Here is a 22483-nt window from a genome sequence, read left to right on the forward strand (position 1 = left end):
TTTCTTTCTTTCTTTCTTTCTTTCTTTCTTTCTTTCTTTCTTTCTTTTTGCTTTTTGAAGGGGGAGGGCAGGGCAATTGGGGTTAAGTGATTTGCCCAAGGTCACACAGTTAGGAAGTGTTAAGTGTTAAGACTGGATTTGAACTCAGGACCTCCTGACTCCAAGGCTGGTGCTCTATTCACTGTGCCACCTAGCCACCCCCCAATTGGACATTTTCAACTGGATGTGCAGTAGACATCTCATATTCAGCTTGTCCAAAGCAGAACTCATTTATCTAGTCCCACACCTACATTTTACTTTTCTTTCTTTTTCTTTTATATTTGTTTTATTTATTTATTATTATATTTATATTTACTTATTTCTATTATTGCTATCTTGTTTTTACATCAGCTTTGTGTCCAAATGTATCTATTTCTCCTCCCCTATCCACTGCACCATCCTTTTATAACAAATAATTTAAAAAGAAAGAGGGGAAAAAATGCAGTTCAGCAAAACTAATCATTGCTTTGCAAGACACTGACAGGAGATGTAGTTATGGACCATGGTCTCCTATCTCTTCAAAGTTGGGAGAGAGGTGCATTTTCTCTTCTTTTTTCCTGGGCTAAGCTTGGACATGGCAACTGGGTGGCTCAGTGAATAGAGTGCCGGGTCTGGGGTCAGGAAGACCTGAGTTCAAATGTGACCTCAGAGACTTATTAACCGAGTGACCCAGGGCAAGTCATTTACCCTCTGTTTGCCTTAGTCCACTGGAGAAGGAAATGGCAAATCACTCCACAATCTTTGCCAAGAAAACTGCAAGGACAGTACTGGCATGGTATGGTCCCTGTGAGGTAGGTGCTATTATTATCACCATTTTACAGATGTGGAAAGTTGAGATTGAGAAGTGAAAGGACTTCCCCAAGGTCAGATGCATAGGAGGTATTTGAAGGAAGATTTGCAGTCAGGTCTTCCTGCCTCCAAGTCCAACACTAATTTGTCATAGTCATTATTTCTTTTAAAAGGAAAGCGCTGCCCCAAACATAAACACAGCTTCTTTATGTAGGGAGCAGCTGTATCTGTCTGTCTTTTTGGGTGGTTCAGTGGTACAAAGAGAGAGAGATAACCACCACCTCAAATATTGTAGAGTGACTTTTCAATTCATTTCTTTATCCAGAAATCTCGAAAATGCTGTTTAAGCTGAAGCAAGGGAAGGGTCCCACCCACTTATCCCACAGCCTCCTTCCCCCTGGAGGCTTATCCCAAAGAGACCAAGCATTTTACACTCCAGAGGATTACATAAGAGAATCTGCCTAAGGAGGGTTAGGGTGCTGGTCTTGCTGGTGAGGACTTCGGGAGGGGAGCAGCTGCTAGGAATACTGATCTTTTCTAGGTAGGACAAACTGGGAAAGTGTTTCTCCTACTTTCCCCCTTTCTCCCCTAAGTGTTTTAATAAAAGTGCTATATTAAATGCTTTTATAAGGCTATCATAATGGACTTCCTTTCTAGTATCTATTTCATCTGTTCATCCTTTAATGTAACTACTGCTCATTTAGTATTCCTAATGCACATGTCTGAGAATCTTTTCTCCCTTGCTCAAAAACCTGTAGTGGCTCCCTGTTTCTTCTAGAACAAAAATACAAGCTTCTTACCTTGAGATTTATGGCTCCCCATAATCTGCTTTCCCAGACTGAACGGACTTAACATTATTCCCTTTTATGAACTCTATAATCCAGCACATTGGACTACTCTACTTTCCATTCTTTTATTTTATTTACAATCTTTTTTTTTTTTTTTTGGAGGGGATTAGGCTGGGCAATTGGGGTTAAGTGACTTGCCCAAGGTCACACGGCTACCAAGTGTTAAGTGAGTGTCTGAGGCCACATTTGAACTCAGGTCCTCCTGACTCGAGGGCTGGTGTTCTATTCACGGTGCCACCTAGCCACCCCTGCTTTCCATTCTTTAAAAAAATCTTTTTAATATCTTTTATTTTCACATCATCTACATTTCCTGCTGTATTCCTTCCCCACTCCCTCACACAGAACCATCCCTTATAATAAGGAACTTTTTTAAAAATAAGAAACAAGAAAAAAAGCTCCAAAACCAAATAATGTATTTAAAAAATCTGATGTATATGCAGTATTCCACACCCATGATGCTTCACTTTGGCGAAGAGAAGTGGGGGTGGGCATTATCTTTTGTCTCTTTTTTGGGGACCAGACTAAGTGGCAAAGTGTAGAAAGAGCTGAACCTGAAATTAAGAAGCCCTCTGACCTCAGATAGTTATTACCTGTCTGACTCTGGGCAAGTCACTTAATCCTCTATCTACCTCAGTTTCCTCCTCTGTAACTTGGGATAATAATAACACCTACCTCTTGGGGTATTTGTAAGGATCAAATGAGATAATATCTTTCTAAATTCAATTTTATTTTCAATTCTTAATTCTCTCCTTCCCTTTGTGCTCCTTCCCCCACCCATTGAGAAGACAAGAAAAGGAAAAATCCATTATGGACATGTAATCATTCAAAACAAAATCCCAAATTAGCCATGTCTAAAAGAAAAAAGAAAGAAAAGAAAATATGCTTCAATGTACAATCTGAGTTAGTCAACTCTATCTGGAAGGGGGACAGCAGGTTCTGTGAGATATTTGTAAGATCCTTTGCAAACCTTGAAGCGCTATGTAAATGCTACCTCTCACCATCATCATCATCAATTTCACAGTGCTCAGCTTTGATTGGCTTTCTGTTGTTGTCATTTTTCTTTCCTTTAAAGATAGGGTTTCTTGCCCTTTCTATGTCAGAGTTCCCTTGGGCAGTCTGGTGAAGTCTATGGACGCCTCCCCTGAATAGTGTTTTTAAATACATAAACTAAAGTCCATAGGATTACAAACAAAGCCAATTATAGTGAAATAAAGATATCATCTTTTCCCAACCAAGTTCCCAGCCCTCCCTCCCTCCTGAAATCTGTCCAGAGGGGTCCGTGGATCCCAGAGGAAGAACGACTGCTTTACAGGGTTGTTCTGTCTATTGTTTTCCTGGATCTCCTTATCTCACTTAACGTAAGCTCATAGAAGATTTCCCAAGCTTCTCTTTACAGCACAGTAATATTGCACGACATTCATGTACCACCATTTGCTTATCTTTCCCCAATCAACGGGGGTCTATTTTGTTCCCAGATGTTGCTACTACAAAAAGTACTGGGTAAATATTTTGGTGGATATGGTTCCTTCCCTTCAGTCACCGCTCTTCTTGCTAACATCAGAATCTTTTGGTCAAAGAGTACCAGTACTTTAATCTCTCTCTTTCCTGCCCTCCATCCTAGGTCCCTCTTCCATTTCTGTCAACCTCTGCTCACCCCATCTCCCATTCTTGGAATATTCTCTTTCCTCAACTTTGCCTATTGAAATCCTCTCTTCTATCAGGAACCAGTTCAGGTGCTATTTCCTCCAAAAAAAGAAATCTTACTTGATCCCCCTTTAGAAATACCCTGCTCTTCCCTCTTCCTGGATTGAGAATTCTCTCTCCCTTCTTACATTTTCTTAGAGCATTTATGAGATCATAGGATCATAAATTTAGAGTTGGAAAGGATCTTCAATGCCATCAAGTATTTTTACAGATGAGGAAACTGAGGCACAGAGTACCACAAGTAGAATTTTAACCCACCTTCCTAAATCTAAAAATCCCATGTCTTAACCACTACATCAGGCTGTCTCTCCACTTTATTTGGATGTCTCCTTTGCCTTTGCTGTCTCCCACTTTAGGTGGTATTATACTTTTGTACTTGTATAACTTGTATACTTGCTATTGGGTAGTGATTGTGTCTTTTACATTTTTACATTGTCAGTATCAAGGAAAGTGTCCTGTACTAACAAGACATTAATTGTTAAGTGGTCTTCTCCATTTTTCTTTCCTTAAGAAAAGGTGTAATTAGAAGTGTTTTTACCTGGGGCAAAAACTCTGTGTGTGTGTGGATGCGTGCTCGCGTACATGTACAACCACTGTTGTTTTTGTGCTGGGAGGGAAAACGGTCTAGTTCTCACCCCTACAGGATTTGGGGAAGACAAACTCTAAAGAGAGGTGCCATAGTGATGGGACTTTGTGGGTGGTGGCTGCATCTCAAGTCAATAAAGGACCAACGGGTTGAACATGGAGTCAGTGGTTGCCTTAGGGAGGAAGGGAAGCAGATGAATTGGTGGGTGACCTATACTCTGCTTTTGACGGCCAATTCTGAGCCCCAGTTTCCCCCTTTGCAAAATGAAGGGATTGTGCTTTTCTTTCTCCTGTCTAGTTAGACTGTCCATGAACAGGAATCCCCTTTGCAGCATTTTCCCAAAGCAGTTACACAGCTTCTTCTTGAACTCCAGTTGTGGGGAGCTCACTCCTTTCTTGCAGGAGAAACTGACCTGGAAAATCCAAAAACTGGCTAATCAGTCTAAAATATCTTTACTCCCTGTCTATGTTTATTGCTTCCTGTCGCTGGAAGCCCGTTATCTACAAACTAGTACTGGGTGGGCGGTGTGAGAATTGGACCAGGCCTGGGAGGGGAACCAACTACTTCTGGATTTTCTCCCCATAGGAGAAAGTTGCTTCCAGGTGCGCTGAACAGGAAATCTTCCTACACCTCACACCTCCTTTCCCTCCCCTTTCTTCCCTTTCCCTTACCCCCGGAGGGATAAGAATATCCTACAGATTATGCCCAGATCTCCCTCCAGGCAGTGAGTTGGAGAGATTGGACAGGAGGAGGGATGATAATAGACAGGCTCATTCCTTATATTTATCAAGAGTTCTTTCAAGATATAGTAAGTGCATTCCTCAAAACAAGTCTGGTAAGGTTGGTTGTACAAAGATTATTACCCCCATTTTACAGATTAGGGAAATGGAGGCCTGGACAAGTTCAGTGTCTAGTTGGGAGCCTGTAGGGGTAGGCTCCACAAAGACTGACACATTCTTCACTGAAGACCTGCTTATTCTACAGTTCCTCAAGGGTGAGGACTCCCTGTCTGAGAATCTGTTTAGAGGCCCAGAATTTAAATGGACTCTGGGCTCATGCTGCCAAGATGGTGAAACTAGATAGATAATTGGGATGCCTTAGCCTTTTTTGGTGGGTCGGGGCTGCCAGTAGTCTCATCTGAATTTTTAAAAAAGCAAATAGATCCTTTTGTGTGGCTTTAAAGGGAGTTCTTCTCTCTGGGTGACCATACATTCCCTTCCCCCTCCAACCTACCCCATTTCTTCTTGGTATGCCTTTGCCAACATATGCTGCATGAACTGAGCTAACCAGCTGCTGGCTAATTTGATTTGGAGACTTGTTCCCTATTGCTGGCTGTAATAGGATTCTCAATTACAGGAAAGAAATGACATTTTTGAAGAGGTGTCCTAGAAGCCAGGTTGTAATGCGGTGAGTGGTAGATTTGGGAAAAGTTCCTTGCTAAATATTGCTTCCTGTTTTTCTTTTCTCTTGTCAATATAATGATGACTCACATTTATAAAGTGCTTCAAGATTTACCTAGGACTTTGAATGTATTATCTCTTTTGATACCCTGTGAGGTAGGTGCAATAGCATTACCCCTATTTTACAGATGAGGAAACTGAGTCAAGGAGAGATGATGTGATTTTCCTGGAACCAGACAACTCCTAAGAGGCAGAGCTGGAATGTGAACTCTGGCTCTCTGCGTCTCCTACTCTTCTTTCATTTTTCTAAGTTGCCTCTTGTTGACCAATGTATATCTCTTCCCCTTCCTCAAAATCCCTCTTCCTCCCTCCCCACCCATCAGAAAATATCCATTTTCTTTGGTGTCTTCTAAATTCAGAATAAAAATGAAGGAAAATGGGGGTGGCTAGGTGGTGCAGTGAATAGAGCACCTGCCCTGGAGACAGAAGGACCTAAGTTCAAGTCCAGTCTCAGACACTTGACACACTTACTAGACATGTGACCTTGGGCAAGTCACTTAACCCCAATTGCCCTGCCTTCTGCCCTCAAAAAAAAAAAAAAGAATAAATGAAGGAGAATGGATTCCCAGATGTCGTTGTACATGTATGGGATGCATGTATCTATGTGTTCTTCTTTCTGGGTAGCCTTGTGTATACTCTACCTCACCCATTGTGTTTCTCTGTGCAAATCTGTGGGTGTGCTTTTGACTGGGCCATCCCAGGGTATCCCTATCCTCTTCCTATCCTTCCCTGAAAGCTCAATGATAGAATGCTTTCTTAGGAATAAAGGTTTCAAACCTGTCTCTGAATGTCAGTGATTTTCAAGGGATAGCCACTTTCTGTCCCTGCCAGATTCACTTGGAGCTACCACCCAGCTGGGGTTAGAAATACTGAGGGTAGGCTTTCTGCTGTCAATGGAATGTGTCTGGAGGGGGCTGGGAAGTTATGTTCAATGCATTTTAACTGTGCACCTGCCTTTGGAGGTACCCAGAAGGCAGAGCACTCTGGCCCTCTGGGGACACCCATTCCCAGGAAAGTCTAGAGGCTTCCTCTCAGATTGGCTGGTTTTGATGGCACTTGGAAAGACTCTCGTTTGTCTTCTGTCTCACAATTAGGTTTTCCCTATTGTGTACATGTGTTCGAGAGTATCAGAAATAGAACCACACATAGACCCTAACTCACCATAACCTCCTTCTCTCCCACCCCCAAGTTCTGGTGACTCTAATAGGAAACCAGGAACCAGCTTCTTTGTGCAACCACAAGTCTCAGCAGCCCTAAGTATGTTCAATCTTTATCAGTATTTTAGGATTTAGAACAGGAAGGGATCTTAAAGCTCATCTCATCCAGGGGTTCTTCCTCTCTTTTGTGTCATAGACCCCCTTGGCAGTCTGGGGAAGCTTATGGACCCCCTCTCAGAATCATGCATGGTCCTGACAAATCAGGTATGGTTCATCATTTTCAATAGGTGAACTACATTTCAGTTCGAGGTTAGTGAAAATAAAGATGTAATTTGTTTCTCATAAAAGTTCATAGATCCCCTGAAATCTGTCTATGGACCTCTTGAGGGCCCAGGTTAAGAATCTCTGATCTAGTTCAACTCTTTTCATTTTACAGATTAGGAAAAGGGCCCAGAGAATTTAAATAATTTAGCTAAGGTCAGAAAGGAAACAGTTAAGTAGCAAAGCTGAGATTTAAATCCGTATTCTCTACTTTTCTTACTTGATTTTCAAAATCCTTTTTGGGTTCCTCCATAGTCTGCAACCAATTCTCATTTTTCATGGAGATCTTTGATGCAGGAGCTTTGACTTTGTTGTCTTCTTCTGGTTGTATGTTTTATTCTTTGTCACCAAAGTAAGATTCTATAGTCTGACTCTTTTTATGCTGTTTATTCATCTTCCTGGCCAAACACTTGATTTTCTAACTTCCTGTCAAGGCAGGACTCTGTTTCTAGTGGGGGTGGGGGTACAGGTGGGAGTGGGTGTACTGTTCCAGGCTTTTGGGGTTTGGTATCAGCCACTGGATCCCCCACCATCTGTAGGCCCAGCTAAATCCACATTCTCACTGACTCCAAATCCAGTATTCTTTACTTCCCTTCTGCCTCAGTTTTCCTTCTTGCCCAAGTCTTGTTTACTCTCTGATTTAGAGAAATATCACTTCTGTTCCATAGGGAAGAGTTCTTTCCCCTCTGGGTTCCACTTTTTGACCTGGCAGAGAGATGATTTACCTGGCCTTCTCTGGGAGGTATGTTTGTGTTAAACACAGTTGCAGGCAGATACAGACCCCTGTATAAAGATGGGAAAGCATTAGCATAAACACAGTGATGGCCAGTGAGCAATCCTTCATGGGAGAGGATGATTTTTTTTCCCTATGATCTATTTATGTGTTCTTAAATGACTAATGAAGCTAGTCTGGGATCAGCAGGGTTTTTTTTTTTTGCCACAGTTCCGACAGATGTTTCCAAATGTGGAAGTTGGGTTTTGATGGTGGAGTTTCTGTTTCTCTCACTCCCTTTTTCTTTATCTCCTTCAAGCACGACAGGTAAAAAGAGATGACAGACAAAGAGAGGGGCCCACATACACACATGGGATCACAGGCTCCAGCAAACACCACGTGGCATGGGTCAGATCGACTCTGTTGCCAGCCCCTCCTCTTTCCACACACTCTGATCCACTTGCTGAGATGTGGCAGTGGGAGTGTTGCCAGCAGCATCTGGACATCCCTGTCCCTGTAATCCTGCTGGGGTTTTTGTTGTTGTTTTTCAAACTTCCCTCTTAAGGGTTCAGACCCTTTACTTTAGTATCCTTTGTGTGGAAGGCCCCCTAGGAAAAATGAGTCACATCATCTCATTCCTATGTTTGCAACAAACTAGTTTCCTGAGTTCCTTTGCTTGTAGCACTGTGATAGGGAAGCCTGGAAGTCTGGGATCTTGATAGGGGCATGGAGAGGAGGAGCAGAATGGGTGAAGGACCTGTCACAGCTATGGCTCCAAGAAATTGGAACCTGACTTCTAAGGAGGTCTCTGCTTTCTCTTCCTGGTAGGAAAGAGTAAAAACAAGCCCCCCCTCCCCCGTCATATGATGGTTTTCTCAGGCATCTCTTTTTAAAGCACCTTTACCAAGCATCTTAGTATATGGTTATGTTGGAGTCTGTTCTCCCAACTCTGCTGTTTTTGTGTCCCTTCCTCATACCAGTTAGTTTCCCATCTTCTCAGCCTCCAGTGAGGCTGTGGCTATCCTTGAGATGGAGAAGATCAGAGGACTGGGAGCTGGGAGAAACCTTAGGGAGGTCTCTTATTTTATACAGGACAGAATGTAAGCTCTTTCGTTTTTTCTTTGTATCCCCCTGTGGCTGACTCATGGTAGATCCTTAGTAAGTATTTACTGATTAATGGATTGATTAAAGAAACTGAGACCCAAAGAGGTCTTGTTCTTTGTCCAGGATTACATACGCATTTCACAAAGTCAAGATCTGAACCCAGATCCTCTGACTCCAAATACATTGCATTTCCCACCACACCATTATTGCTATTCAAAGCCCGGTTCACCCCGACTCTGTGGAAGGAGTTAGTCTTAATGGGACCCAAGTGCTGCCTTCCAAGCAAGAAGAGGAACCGTAATGGGCCCTTAGTGCATTTGGGCTAATCTCTTCTGCCAGATATTGACATCTAGGCCAATTTAGCAGGCTCTTTGTCTGGTGATTATTTATTGAACACCTTCTGGGGATCAGAGCCTACAGTGGGGGATGGGACTCGGGAATAACAGTCCAGGAGTTTATAAAGTAGCCTGTGGTCCTAACTAATCTAGGTTTAAAAATGGGTTGCTGGTATTTCCTAGGTGGATGATTGATTGAGAGTTGATTATAATAAGAATGGCCCCTCCCTTCAAGGATATTATGTTCTCACAGGGGAGACAAGCCAAGAGATGGAAAATTATAGGAGCACACACATTTTATTCCATATTTGGTTCAATTGTTGCATTTATTAGTAACAGTTTTAAAGAAAACATATACAAGAGGGATATACAACGGTAGTGAATTATAGATGTAATACAGAGCTATGACGAGGAATGCTCTCCCTGCTTACCTCCACCTCTTGGTTCTCTTGACTTCCTTCAAAACTCAGCTCAAATCCCACCACCAGCAGAAGGCCTTTCCCAGTCCCTTCAACTGCTAATACCTTCCTCTAAGATCATCTTCCATCTTCTTTGCAGTACCTTGTAGATACCTAATTATTTACAAGTTGTTTCTCCCATTATAATGGGAACTTCTTGAGGGCAATGTCTGTTTTTCCCTTTCTTTGTATCCTTAGCACTTATAGAGTGCCTTGTTCATAGTAGGTGCTTAATAAATGCTCATTGACTAAATGACTAACTAGGGTGGTATAACTGGAGTTTTGTTTCAGGGTGCCAAATTTAGAGGGCACTGAAAGTGCTTGAAAGCTCTCTGCAGCATAACCACTGTAGCTCTTATTATATAGCTTAACCTTCTCTTGGTTGAAATGAATTCATCCCTGGCTCTTTTCAGCACCTCTCTCCCCCACCTTGACTTTCTTCATATTCCCTGTTGCCATTCTCCAGAATAACATCAGGGAGAGACACAGAAATACACACACATACATACACACACACACAGAAGACAAAGAAATTTGATGCATGTAAGTAGTGTCCATGCTGAGGTGCACGGATATTGGCAACACTCTGGGGTCTCAGGGCTAGTGTGGGAAGATGACATTGCCATGATCACTGTTTTCCCTTTAGAATGTAGGACCCTATGCATCCATCTCTCAGCTCCGATGGTGGATAAGGCTCTGTGTTAGACAGTGGGTGACTAAGACCTAAGTGAAAAATGAAGGTGTCTGGAGTAGATGCACATAGAGGCACCTCTGACCAAAGTGAATCTTCTGCTCCATACACCGATGGGCCCCACACCTGTGATCTGGCACCCCCTACCTTGTGTGTTGAGGGAAATAGAAGATTACCCTGACACTTATCAAGGTGATTTATGCATGGGTGAGTTGCATAGCACCAGGTATGGTTTATTGTTTACTAATTATGGCTTTGATGGTGGATAAAAGCAGATTCCACAAGCCAGGCGTGTACAGATTTCAGGGAGGACTAATAACTCTGGTATAAGGGCTGCTGAGCCCTCTTCAGAGCTTTTCACCTACCTGTCACCCAAGTCTCACCTATGGCTCCAAGAAACTGTGTGTGTGTAGTGGCTACACCCCAGTAATCCATTGTGAGAGACAGGATAAACCAGGTTGTGGGTAACCAACAGACCTCAAACCTGTCCGTGAGTTAGGGGGTGTCTATGCCAAGCACATGAAGACTTCCCCTGGCAGAATGGGCGGATGAGAACATTTTGTTCCAACAGACCATGAAAAAGGCTGAACAGGAGCAGTGGAGCCCTTAGAGCTTAGCCAGATAGCAAAGACACAGTCTTCCACTGCATCCCAAGCCATCCTCAGTCATCTTGACTTTTGTCTTGCCGTGGGATTTTGGTGACTCTGGAAGAGAGAGTAAGGCTGATGACTTTGTATAATTCTTCCTGACATATCTAATTTGTGCATGCATGAGTCAGAATTGGAGAGGTGGCTAGGTAGTACAGTGGATAGAGCAGTAGGCCTGGAGTCAGGAAGACCTGAGTTCAAGTGTGACTTCAAAAACTTACTAGCCATATGGTATCCTAAGCAAGTCACTTAACCCTCTTTGCCTCAATTTCCTCATCTGTAAAATGAGCTGGAGAAAGAAATGACAAACCACTCTTGTATCTTTGCCAAGAAAACCCCAAATAGAGTCATGAAGAGTGTACATGCTGTAAATGACTGAGCAACACCAAGAAAAGCAGGTTGTGTAGCGGGAAGTTTGTTAGACTTGGAGTCAGGAGAAACCTGGCTCTGAATCTGGCTCTGACAGTTACTAGCGGTGTGTATCTTTTCCTGTCTTTCTTTTTAGTTTCCAACATTCACTTTGATAAGATTTTGAGTTCTAAATTTCCTCCCCTCCCCAAGACTGCATGCGATCTGATAAAGGTTATACATGTACAGTCATAATGAACATGTTTCCTCATTAGTCATGTTGTGAAAGGAGAATCAGAACAAAAGGGAAAAACCACAAGAAAGAAAAAAGAAAACAACAACAAAAAAGAGAAAACGGTCAATCTGCATTCTGACTCCACAGTTCTGTCTCTGGATGTGGATAGCATTTTCCATCATGAGTTTTTGGGGGTTGTTTGGATCATTGCATTGTTGAGAAGAGCTAAGTCTATCAAAGCTGGCCATTGAATAACGTTGCTGTGACTGTGTGCAGTGTACTCTTGGGTCTGCTCACTTCGCTCTAGCTGTTGCAATCTTGGCAAGTCACTAACCTTTTTGTGCCTTAGTTTCCTCATCTGTAAAATGGGGACAATAATGCCTGTAGCATCTACTTCACAGGTTTGTTGTTAGCATCAAAAGTCAGTGTAGGTAAAGGGTTTTATTAACCTTCAAATAGAATAAAAACAAAAACTATTATCATTATTACTTCTATATGACACTACAAACATAAATAAGGGACTGGGTGGTTCTACTGAATGGAGTGACAACAATTGTGTGGAGTTCATTGTTGGATTGTGGGGGCACAGATTAGAGCAGGGTCTTGAGGGTGAATTTGTTTTTCTTAATTATTTTACTACTGAGCTGAGAAAAGAGGGAGGCAGCATGCACTGTGGATATGATTTGGAGGCCCAAGGTTCAAATCCTGTATCTGCTATTTGCTGTGTGACTTTGGTCAAGTCACAAGTCACTCTCTGGGTTTCAATTTCCTCATCTGCAAAATAAAGGGGCCTGAACTTCTTGGAGCTGAGAAGGCAGGGCAATTGGGGTTAAGTGACTTGCCCAAGGTCACATGGCTAGTAAGTGTGTCAAGTGTCTGAGGCTGGATTTGAACTCAGGTCCTTCCAACTCCAAGGCTAGTGCTCTATTCACTGTGCCACCTAGTCCACCAGAACTTGGACTTCTAAGGTTACCTCCAGCTCTAAACCTAGGATCCAATGCTCCATGACCCTCTTTCCTAGCTCTCTATCTACCTACTCCACCACACACATTAAGATTTATGCTCCAAAGACAGATCTTTATTTCCGTGATTTTGATTAAATCCCTGCTTCCCCCTTTGTTGCCATCCCTGGAAGATGGAAATCAGGGCAGAGGATTGCTTCTACCCATTTTACAGAGAGAGGTAAACTGAGGCCTCAGGCAGTGGAGGCATATGTACTGTTGGAGCTTAGGTGACCTCTTCCAAACTGCCTTCTCCTTCTTTGTCCAGGTAAGACTAGTGTGACTTGCCAGTGTGCTTTCCTCTTGGCTGTCTTGATGCTATTCCCCTGCTGGTCAAAGACAGTGGGGTTCCCACTTCTCCAGTGCAGGGGTCCTCAGTAGCTTTTCCTCAAAGGCTGCCATGTACGGAGCCCACTGAGCACTAAGCCCTTGAGGAAAACGAGAAGTGGGTGTGTATGCTTTGGATCCAGGAAGCCCTTGAGGTTCCCATGCCCTACTTCCTGGTTCTGCTTATTATTGTCAGGTCAGTCTGACTTTATGAGCACAAGTCATAAAAAGCCCTTTGTGCACAGATGGATAAAGATAAACGGGATTATTGGGCCTTGCCCAGCTTTGCCACAAACCCGCAAACCTGGGTTTAGGACAGTAGCCTGTAGCATAGCTTATTCAATACCCATCTAGAGAGCATTATAAAGAGCCTACTAGGTGCTGGGGATGCCAAGACAAAATAATTAGTGTTTGCCAGACAAGCCGCTTACCTTCCATTCAAAATATGAGGCAAGGGACAAAGAATGTGTGTGTATGTGTGTGTGTGTGTGTGTGTGTGTGTGTGTGTGTGATGGGTCCCATGCCCCAAGAAGGTATGATATAAACAGATACAATTGACTTCAGTATGGGGGGTGGGGCTGGCGGAGAGTGCATAGTAGAGTTGTATGGGACTTGCCTGGAAGGAGACAAATTCACAGCAGTGTCTCCTAGGGCAGTGAGGAGGCTCTGCGTCCTTTTGCCTCCTACTCAGTTGAAGACCCCTCTCCCCAGAAGGTTCTCTTTTCCCCTCATTAAGGTTTGTGCCTTGATGCCTTAGTGTGAGAATGAGTTTGAGTGTGTGAGCATGTGTGGGATGGATAGAAGTATATGAGAGTTAGTGAGCAGCCAGGAGGCACAGCGAATAGAGGGCCGGACCTGGAGTCAGGCTCAAATCATGCCTTAGACACTTCCTAGTTCTGGACAAGACACAACCTCAGGCTCTCGGCCTCAATGTTTTTCATCTGTAAAATGGGGGTGGGTAGCATTTGCACCCATCTCGCCGGGTTGTTGTGAAGACCAAATGTGATAAAGTATCTAAACCTTGGCAAACTTTAAAGTGTTATGTAGATGCTAATTATTATTTTTACAGAATACAAATATGTGTGATGAGTGTGCCCATAGTAGGTGTTTAATAAAATACCTGATTGACACACAGGAAGACTATTTGTATATGTATCAGTGTGAGTGTGTGTGTATGTGAACTGGGCACCTTGGTAGGCTGCCTCCACACTTCCCCTGCTATGGAGAGAATGAGCTTTTCTGCAGACACAATCTCTGGGGAGGGTGAGTGTTGGTGAGAATCGCTGAGACTTCTGCTCTAAGGGACACTTAAACAATCCCATCTGTTGTTCGAACTGAGGCAGACATTTGCGAGTGGAATTTCTGATGGTATATCCTGGCTTGCCCAAGTAGGGGGGAGGAGGAGAAGGAGGGTCTTGTTCCCTTTTCCCTTTATAGATGTTTTCTTGTTCACTTACTGCTCAGGGACCGTAAGCCAGGCAGAAGGACAGACAGGCTTCATTCATGTGCCCTGCTCCCATCCGAAGTGACTGATTTCCTTGCGGCTGAAATCATCTTTTCAGAAGGGGCTGACTTTGAACTCCATGGCAATGCTCTTCCTACCATCTGGGGCCTCTGTTAGAGAAGTTTTTGGTTTTGTGGTGTGATGCAAAGAGTACTGGACAAGTCAAGACCCCTGAGTTCTTGCCCTCACAGTCGCCACTAATTTCCTGTGTGTGTCCTTGGGCAAAAGCTTCCTCATCTCTCTGAGTCTCAGTTTCCTTATCTGTTCAGTGGGGTGAGAGGTCAAACTAGATGATCTCTTAATTCGTTTTTAACTTGGAGTTCTGTCATTCTGTGCACTCTTGCTAAATCATACTGGGCACATCTCCAGGACTGGGTCATGGGGCAAAGTGTGGAGGAACTGAAAGGCCATGGCTATATAGGATGACAGTCAGAGGAAGGCAGATAGGGTAGAGTCTTCCTTGCTCCACTGCCCTCGGGAATTATGGGTGTCTCTTTCTTCTCCCACCTTTATCACCAGTCTAAAACTAAACCCATCATTCTCCACCCCCAAGACACCGCCCCTGCAGAGTTTCCCTGCCCTTTTTGACCTTTGTTTTCCCCTTGCTTTCACGCTAGTTCAGTTAAAATTATTTCCTACTCTTGCTTATTTCTGTTGTTGCTATCTTCTGTAGACCCATGTAGAGCATTGACTCTGAAGCCTGAAATCTCACCTTGTACAGCCATGGGCAAGTACTACCTCAGTCTCTTCATCTGTAAAAATGAGGGGGTTGGGCTGGATGGCCTCTGAAGTTCCATCTATATCTATAATCTAACCATTAGTGTGCTCAGCCCCTTCTCAGCTGGGTGACCTGGGGCAAACAGGCCTCACACCTGTCAGGTGCTTTGTAGACCTTTATCACTTCACCCCTAAATTGGGGCTATAGTTTCCTTTGCTAATCTCCCTGCTTCTAATCTCTCCCCATCACCCTTTGGTCCATATTATAATTTTCACCAGAGTAATTTTCATGAGATAGGAGGCTCTACAGAGAGCTGGAAGGGAGATCAGCTCATTTAGTAACTACCACTGAGCTGAAAGATCAGCTCATTTTTAATAACTGTGGCTGACTGGGGCCAATTGACTTGACCAGAGTCATAAAGCTAGCATGAGGCAGAACCAAGGGTCAAACTTGGGCTCTCCAGACCCAGCTCTCCCTCTGCCACACCATAAAACCTGTGCTCACAGCTTGAGCAGCAGAAAGGCTGTCGGTGGAGGTGGAGGGAGGCTGGGCGGCTAACTGATTGCTTCTTCTCAAGCTGCAGGAGTTGTTCAGCATGGCCCAGGCGATGAGATCATGGTTGGAGCCCAACCAACTCTGTGTCTGTGTAACTTGAGCTGTTTGCTGGTTGCTCCTTTGCTGTAGGATGGAATGGCTGAGTGAGAGTTGAGTTTGCTCCCCCAGTCTGGGTGATTCCCCTTCTAACTCATGCATGCCCTCCAGCTCCCTCCCAGAAATCGAAGACCTGCTGGGAGAAGGGGGTGGGAAGATGGAGGAAGAGATGGAGGAGGAGGAAGAAGAGGAAAAGAGAAGGGTGGGGGTGATGATTACTGGCTTTTTCTGGCTTCGGTTGATGTCTTTGATCTTTACTGTCCCAGGTGCCTGGATTAAATGTCTGGGCTAAGACCGGTGTGTTTGGGTGTGTGCACTGTGAGAAGGGAGGAGGGAGTGTTATGGAGATGATCCCAAATTAGCTCACTGCCTCCAGAGAGACAACCTGGAGTAGAAGGAAGAGTGTTAAATCTGGAGTCAGAGGACTTGGGTTAGAATGTCAGTTCTGCACCAACCTGAGCTTCATTGTCCTCATCTGGGAAGTGAAGGGATGGGATCAGATAGAAGCTCTTTAGGACTTCTTTCAGTTCTAGATCTTATGATCTAATAAAGAGGGAAACATCTAGCAGTCCAGCAGAGGACTAGGTAGGCAGTGACTGGGCCCAATATATGGAGAGGTTAAAAAAAAACCTTTAAATATTAATTTTTACAAATTTAAACCCTTTTAATATCAGAAAATCTATTTCCTTTGTAAGTAGTTATGTATTCTATTTTTAAAAGATTAATAATAGCTAACATTTATATAGATATATATAGATATATCACCTTAAGGTTTGTAAAACAATTCACATCCTATCTCATTTGATTATGATAAGTTGGGTGTGTCATAGTCAAGCCTCAAAACCTCCAGGGGACAATAACCCATAGAAAGTGAAATGTTCAAACTTGAAGCAAAGGGACAAAGTTTAAACCATGCCTACAATATACTTGCATCCCTCCTATAGGAAGATAGGAAAACAAAGAGACTTAAAGTGTTGTGGGAAGACCCTGGGACAGAAGAGTTTTTATTCTCTTCCCTCCAGATCTCAGATTTTCCTGGAAACATTAGTGTACCTGAGGGCAGGTAAATATGGTAGCAACATAGGAGAAGAGTGCTGGTTTTGGAGTCAAGGACCTGGTTTTGAATCCTAGCCCTGCCACTCAGTATTTTTGTGTCCTGGGGCAAATCAATCAGTTTTTCAGGGCCTCAGTGTCCTCATCTTTAAAGTGTGGGGTTTGCCCTATTTAATTTTTACTGCCTCCTACTGCTCCAAATCTACGATCCCTCCTGCAGGGCAAGAATGGCTTCATTTTGTCTTTGCATTTCCAGCCCCAGTACAGTTCTCAGTGTATGTTGTTTGGCCCTTTGTGATGTCATTTGGGATTTTCTTGGCAAAAATACTGGAGTGGTTTTCCATTTCCTTCTCCATCTCATTTTACAGATGAGGAAGCTGAGGCAAAGCGGGTTAAATGACTTGTCCAGGATCACACAGCCAGTACGTTTCTGAGACCCGATAGGAACTCTGGTCTTCCTGACTCCAGGCCTGGCCCTCTACCCTAGCGCCATCTAGCTGCTCCATCTTGGTATATAATAGATGCTTAATAAGTGCCCGTTGGTTGAGTTTGATTTATTGCTTTTATAACCCCAGCCTAGAAAACCCGTATAGCAAGAGTGGGTAGGGAGAGGACTGTCCTTAGAGTCAGGAAGACCTGAGTTCAAGTCTAACCTCTGAAGTATTCTCTGACCCTGAGGAAGTCGCTTCAGTTTCCAATGTCTCTGAGATTATAAAGTGCAGAACTGTACTTGCACATATCAGTAGAGAAGGTTTTCAAAGGTAGTGCTCCTTAAACTAATGAGATCGCAGATTTGAACTCAGGTGTAAAAACAAGCAGATGTTTATTGAATTTAAATTGAGCTAGTCTTTGTTTAGGTGCCAAGAGCGGGCGGTAAACAAATTTCTCTCCTGCTGAATTAGTTTCCTCCTACTTCAACCTTGAGAGTTTAAGAGGGAGGTTCCTGAGGGGGGCAGGAACGGGGAGAGACAAATAGACCAACCACATGAGAGCTTTTGAACCTGATTTCTTCTGTCCCCATGACTTCACTGCCTTAGGGATGGGGCAGAAAAAGTTGTTAAGTTGGCTGGAATGCAAGTTGGGCAAAGGGTTGGACTGGGAGCTTTCGTGTGGATCCCTCCTAGGTCAGTATCGATGGGGCTGACTCTACTTCCCCTGTCTGGGTGACTGACAGAGAGAGGACAGAATACCTCCATGCCAGCCCAGTAAGACTGGACTTAAAACCAGGGCCTCAGGACTCCTGGGACTGGGGTGGGTCAGAGATGGGTTGCCTACTCTTAAAAGTGTTGTGGGTTGTGCCACAGAAAACTCCTCCCCTTGTCCAACTGGCTGAAGTCTTCCTCCGTCCGGACTTTCAGGGGCCACTCTCTCTCACTGTCTTGTCTGTCTGTCCAGTCTCCTTCTCCCCCCTTGGGTTCTTTGTTAATTCCTCTGTTCATATCAGTTTCTCTCAAATTCCTTTTCCCTCTTTGTCTGTTTCCCTTTCAAAGTAAGTTTCTTTCTCTGTCAATTTCTCCATCTCCTCAATTTCACTCTTTCTGTCCTTTTCTCTCTGTCTGTTTCTCTTTCTTTGTCCCTTTTCCCCTCTTGGTCCCTGTCTCTGTCTACTTCTCGGTGTCCCTCTCATCCCTGCCCCCTCCTGGCAGTCAGGGGCACAGGTGTGGCAGCTGAGCAGCTGGGGGGGGGGGGAGGGGAGGGCATGAGGCCGGCTTTGTTGCAGCCCCGACAGCTGCGGACGTTTGAGCCTAGTTGATAATTTATGAGCCGAGTTTCCATTAAGCCGTTTCCGTGCCTTCGGCAGGAGAGGGAGGCTGGGCATTTAAAGGTCAGCCGGCTTTTGAAGCTGCAACGACATTAATAGCTTGGGAAGAAAACAAGCTGGCCCGGGAGCAGGAGGACAAGGCTTCTCTGTCGGGGCTGATCCCACACTCCCCTCCCCTTTCTCCGGGGACACACACACACTCACACACACTGACAAACATACATTCCTCCCCGTTCCCTTCTCCAGCACCCCAGGCCATCCATGCCCTCCCTCTTGGGCTGTGTGTACTATTGGGCAGGAACTTGGGCTGCCCAGGGCCCACTTGGGGATTCCCTCACACACACTGTCCACTGGCGAGGGGACTGTGTAGGAGTAATTTATACTCTGCCCTGGGGCCCAGCAGTACCATAATTCAGAAGGCTCTGCCATCCCTTTGAAAGGCCCCAAGTGCTCAGCCCAGGCTTGTCACAATGCTTCAGTTCCTGATGGAAATAAGTCCGTTCTCTCTTCTGGGGGGAAGCCGCATTTAGGTCCAGCCCAGGGGTGGGGTGCCATCCTAGAGGGCAGTAGGACAGAAATCTGAACCGTTGGCCCTTTCATAGGGTTGTAGAATTTGGAGAGTAACTAACAGACCCTGGGATTCAGCTCCAGGTGGTCTGACTCCAAAATCAAGGATCTTCCATTCCACCAAAAATGTCCTTTAATCCACATAGGTTTGAACTAATAAAAGAGAGGCAGTAGAAAAAATAATATTAAGCATAAATCATTTTACAGATGAAGAGACTGAGGCAAATAGAGTTAAATGACTTGCCCAGGGTCACACAGATACTGTCTGAATTTGAACTCATTTTGATGATTCTTCCTGACTCCAGGCCCAGCACCCTATCTACTGTGTCACCTAGCTGCCCATCAGAGTCAGTGGACTAGGGTTCAAATCCCATTTCTACCACTTAAAATGTGTATGTGACCTTGGGTAAGTCAGTTCCCTGGGCCTCAGTTTCCTTATCTGTAAAGTGAGAGAATTAAGCTAGATGGTGTAATGTAATGCCAAAAGAAGGCAACTTCCCAGGTTCAAAATACCAGCATAGGTGCTCTCTATTTTGTTCAGTAACAAACCCAGAACAGAGAAGATCAAAACATGACATCATTCAAAATACAGTATTTACTAAGTATGATTAAATAATCTCCAAGTACTACCCCATCCCAGGACCTTCCAATCATTCAATCAATTACAAAGTCTCTGTTCTAAATACTTCTCCACCCCTAGGCTATACCTTAATTAAGTCCACCACAAAGCCCCTCTTCTCAAATGGAGATTAGTTTCCAAACATAAGTAAAATACATTCATTTGCTCAACCATAGAACACAAAAAGGTCAAAAGTTCCCCACCCCTGGATCACAATTGAATCTACCCCAGAGTTACATCAAGTTTAAACACAGCACTTAATACCCAAATGGAGGTCTTTTCTTCATCTTGACACGAGGCAAGTTCTCAGCAATCTTAGTTCCTGGGGAGACAAGGCTTAGCAAGGCCATAAGATACATTGCCAGTCCCTTCATGAATTTATCCTCTGTCTGTAGAACAGTCCTAGAACCCCTGAACACATTAGCAAAGCCCTCTCCCAGGATTTCTGTAAACATACAACAAGAAAATCCTTCTTCAGGGCTTCTGAACCAACAGAAAGGCTCCCAGACCCCTGCAACAACAGCACTGTCCTTCACCAGTGGACAGTATTCATTCTGTCTGCCGGACAGTCTCCAGACCCCTGCAACAACAGTACTGTCCCTCACCAGTGGACAGTATTCACTCTCAGTACTGTCCCTCACCAGTGGACAGTATTCACTCTCTGTCTGCAGGACAGTCTCAGGCCTTCTTAACCAAATGCCAGGTTCCAGGACTTCTTCAACAGGACAGTCTTTCACCAGTGGACAAATCTGGCAAAATAACATCAAAACAGACAGACAAAGTACCAGCAAAACAGCCATGTCTCCTCAGTCCTTGGCAGCTCAGGGGGCAGGTCTCAAAAGTCCAGGGCAATTCAAAGCGGCCACCAGCAATCTCTTAGTCTCTCTCTCTCCACGAGGTGCTGCTTCCAAAAAAAACTTCCGCCTCTCTCTTGTCTCTCCAAATCTACATCACCAGCTCCTCCCACTTCAGGACTTTCTTTTCACATCAACAAGCCCATCCCACAGGTGGGATTAACAAACTCTGGGTTTTAATACAATCAATTTGAAAACCAAGCCAATACAGGGGAATCTTTAATTGCCATTACTATCACAGATGGTTACTAAGATCACTTCCAGCTCTAAAATCTTTAATTCTATGATCATTTCAGTGGAAGAAATAGTTATTAACCACCCGCTATGTTAATAATGGCCACAGGCCAAATGCCAGGTCTGAGCCTCTGAACACTCAATTTGGCATTGAGAGAATGGTACCTACCTGCTTTAGGAAAATTGTTTCTAAGAGAGAGATGACCCTGGTTCCAGATTAGTTGAGAATTGAAAACTGATGATGAGCAAGCATTTATTAAGAGGTGTTTTGGTTTTTTTTATGTACCAGGCATTGTGCTAGGCCCTAGGGATACAGAGAAAGGCAAAAATTGCACCTACTCTCAAGGAGCTCACACGTGGAAGACAATTATGTCTGAATGTAACCTGCTTTGAGCCCTAACCCGCTTTGCACTGGATTTCTGGACTTCTAGTCTTTCTAAGATGAGCCAAAACTACAAACCCCAGAATGCTTACCTCGGGGCTTAGGTGTTTTCCCTTCTCCTCTGAAGTCTAGAACAGCCCCACCCACCTGCAGGGATTCCCTCAAAACAGCTATTATGTTCAAATGGGTATGTATATATATGGAGAGGGAGAGAGACAGACAGACAGACAGACAGACAGAGACAGAGAGACAGAGAGAGAGAGAGAGACAGAGAGAGAGAGAGGTCAGTAATCCTACAGGGAATAGAGTTTAGACATGGGCAGTGCACCATATGGAAGACTGAGACAGGAAAGTGTGTGTGTGTGTGTGTGTGTGTGAGAGAGAGAGAGAGAGAGACAGACAGACAGACAGAGACCGAGACTGAGACTGAGACACACAGAAAGGGAAAGAGACAGAGAAACAGAAAGGGAGAAGAATAGAGCAAGAGAGATAGAGAAAGGAAAGAGGAGACAGACAGACAGACAGGGAGGAGGAAAAAGAGAGACAGGCAGAAAGATTAAAGAAAGGGGAGACAGAGACAGAAAGAGAAAGGAAAGGGGATACAGAGAGAGAAAGACATAGACAAGGCAGGGGAGAAAGGAAGGGGGAGAGAGACAAAGGGAGGTGAAGGGGGAGAGAGACAAAGTGGAAGGAGGAAGACAAGAGACAGAGAGAACAGTGAACTGGTAATCAGGAAAGAGAAATAGTTAAGTACTTGCACTGAGGTGGTGTGGTACAGAGTAAAGAGCCCTAAGTCAGAAGACCTGAGTTCAAATCCAACTTCTGACGCTACTTGTGTGACTTTGGGCCAGTTACTTAACATTCCTGAATCTTGATGCCCTTATCTGAAAAACAAAGGGACTGGATTAGCGAACCTGTAAGGTCCTTTCCTATTTGTGATCAGTGCCTACCCAGTCTCTGATCTAGATCTAGGTGGATGATATTTTGCAAGCTGTTGAGAGAGATAGGTTCAGTGAGAAATGCCCTCATGAAGGTATTTACATTATAGTCATGTGGTATGGATGAACATAATCACAACCCACAATAAAACATCACAGGTGTTAAATTCCCTGGGGAAGTCCACTCCTTCCCAATCTTTCCATTGTAGAAAGGGGAGAGTAGACCTTAAGATTAGGATCTTTGTTCTTCCTCTCTGTCTCTCTCTGTCTCTCTCCTCTCTCTCTTTCTGTCTCTCTGTCTCTGTCTCTGTCTCTCTCCTCTCTCCTCTCTCTGTCTCTGTCTCTCTCTCTGTCTCTCTGTCTCTCTCTCTCTGTCTCTCTCTCTCTCTCTGTCTCTCTCTGTCTCTCTCTCTCTCTCTGTCTCTCTCTGTCTCTCTGT

The 22483-nt window shown here is 44.2% G+C and overlaps 1 protein-coding gene and 1 long non-coding RNA gene across 5 annotated transcripts in view; one reads left to right on the forward strand and one right to left on the reverse strand.

The window, feature by feature from the left end:
• CUEDC1 (CUE domain containing 1) overlaps positions 1 to 22483 on the forward strand; it is a 124793-nt gene that overhangs the window by 58287 nt on the left and 44023 nt on the right. The window lies entirely within an intron of this gene.
• Positions 17488 to 20835, reverse strand: LOC138145843 (uncharacterized). Its single transcript, XR_011164327.1, has 2 exons — positions 18857 to 20835; positions 17488 to 18531 (listed from the first exon to the last, which is right to left on the reverse strand). It is a non-coding gene; the product is annotated as an uncharacterized lncRNA (long non-coding RNA).

This window comes from Petaurus breviceps, unplaced genomic scaffold (assembly GCF_028583685.1).
Source record: "Petaurus breviceps papuanus isolate PSGF00001 unplaced genomic scaffold, PetGlider_PUasm1.0 90750, whole genome shotgun sequence".
In the NCBI taxonomy this organism is placed as follows: domain Eukaryota; kingdom Metazoa; phylum Chordata; class Mammalia; order Diprotodontia; family Petauridae; genus Petaurus; species Petaurus breviceps.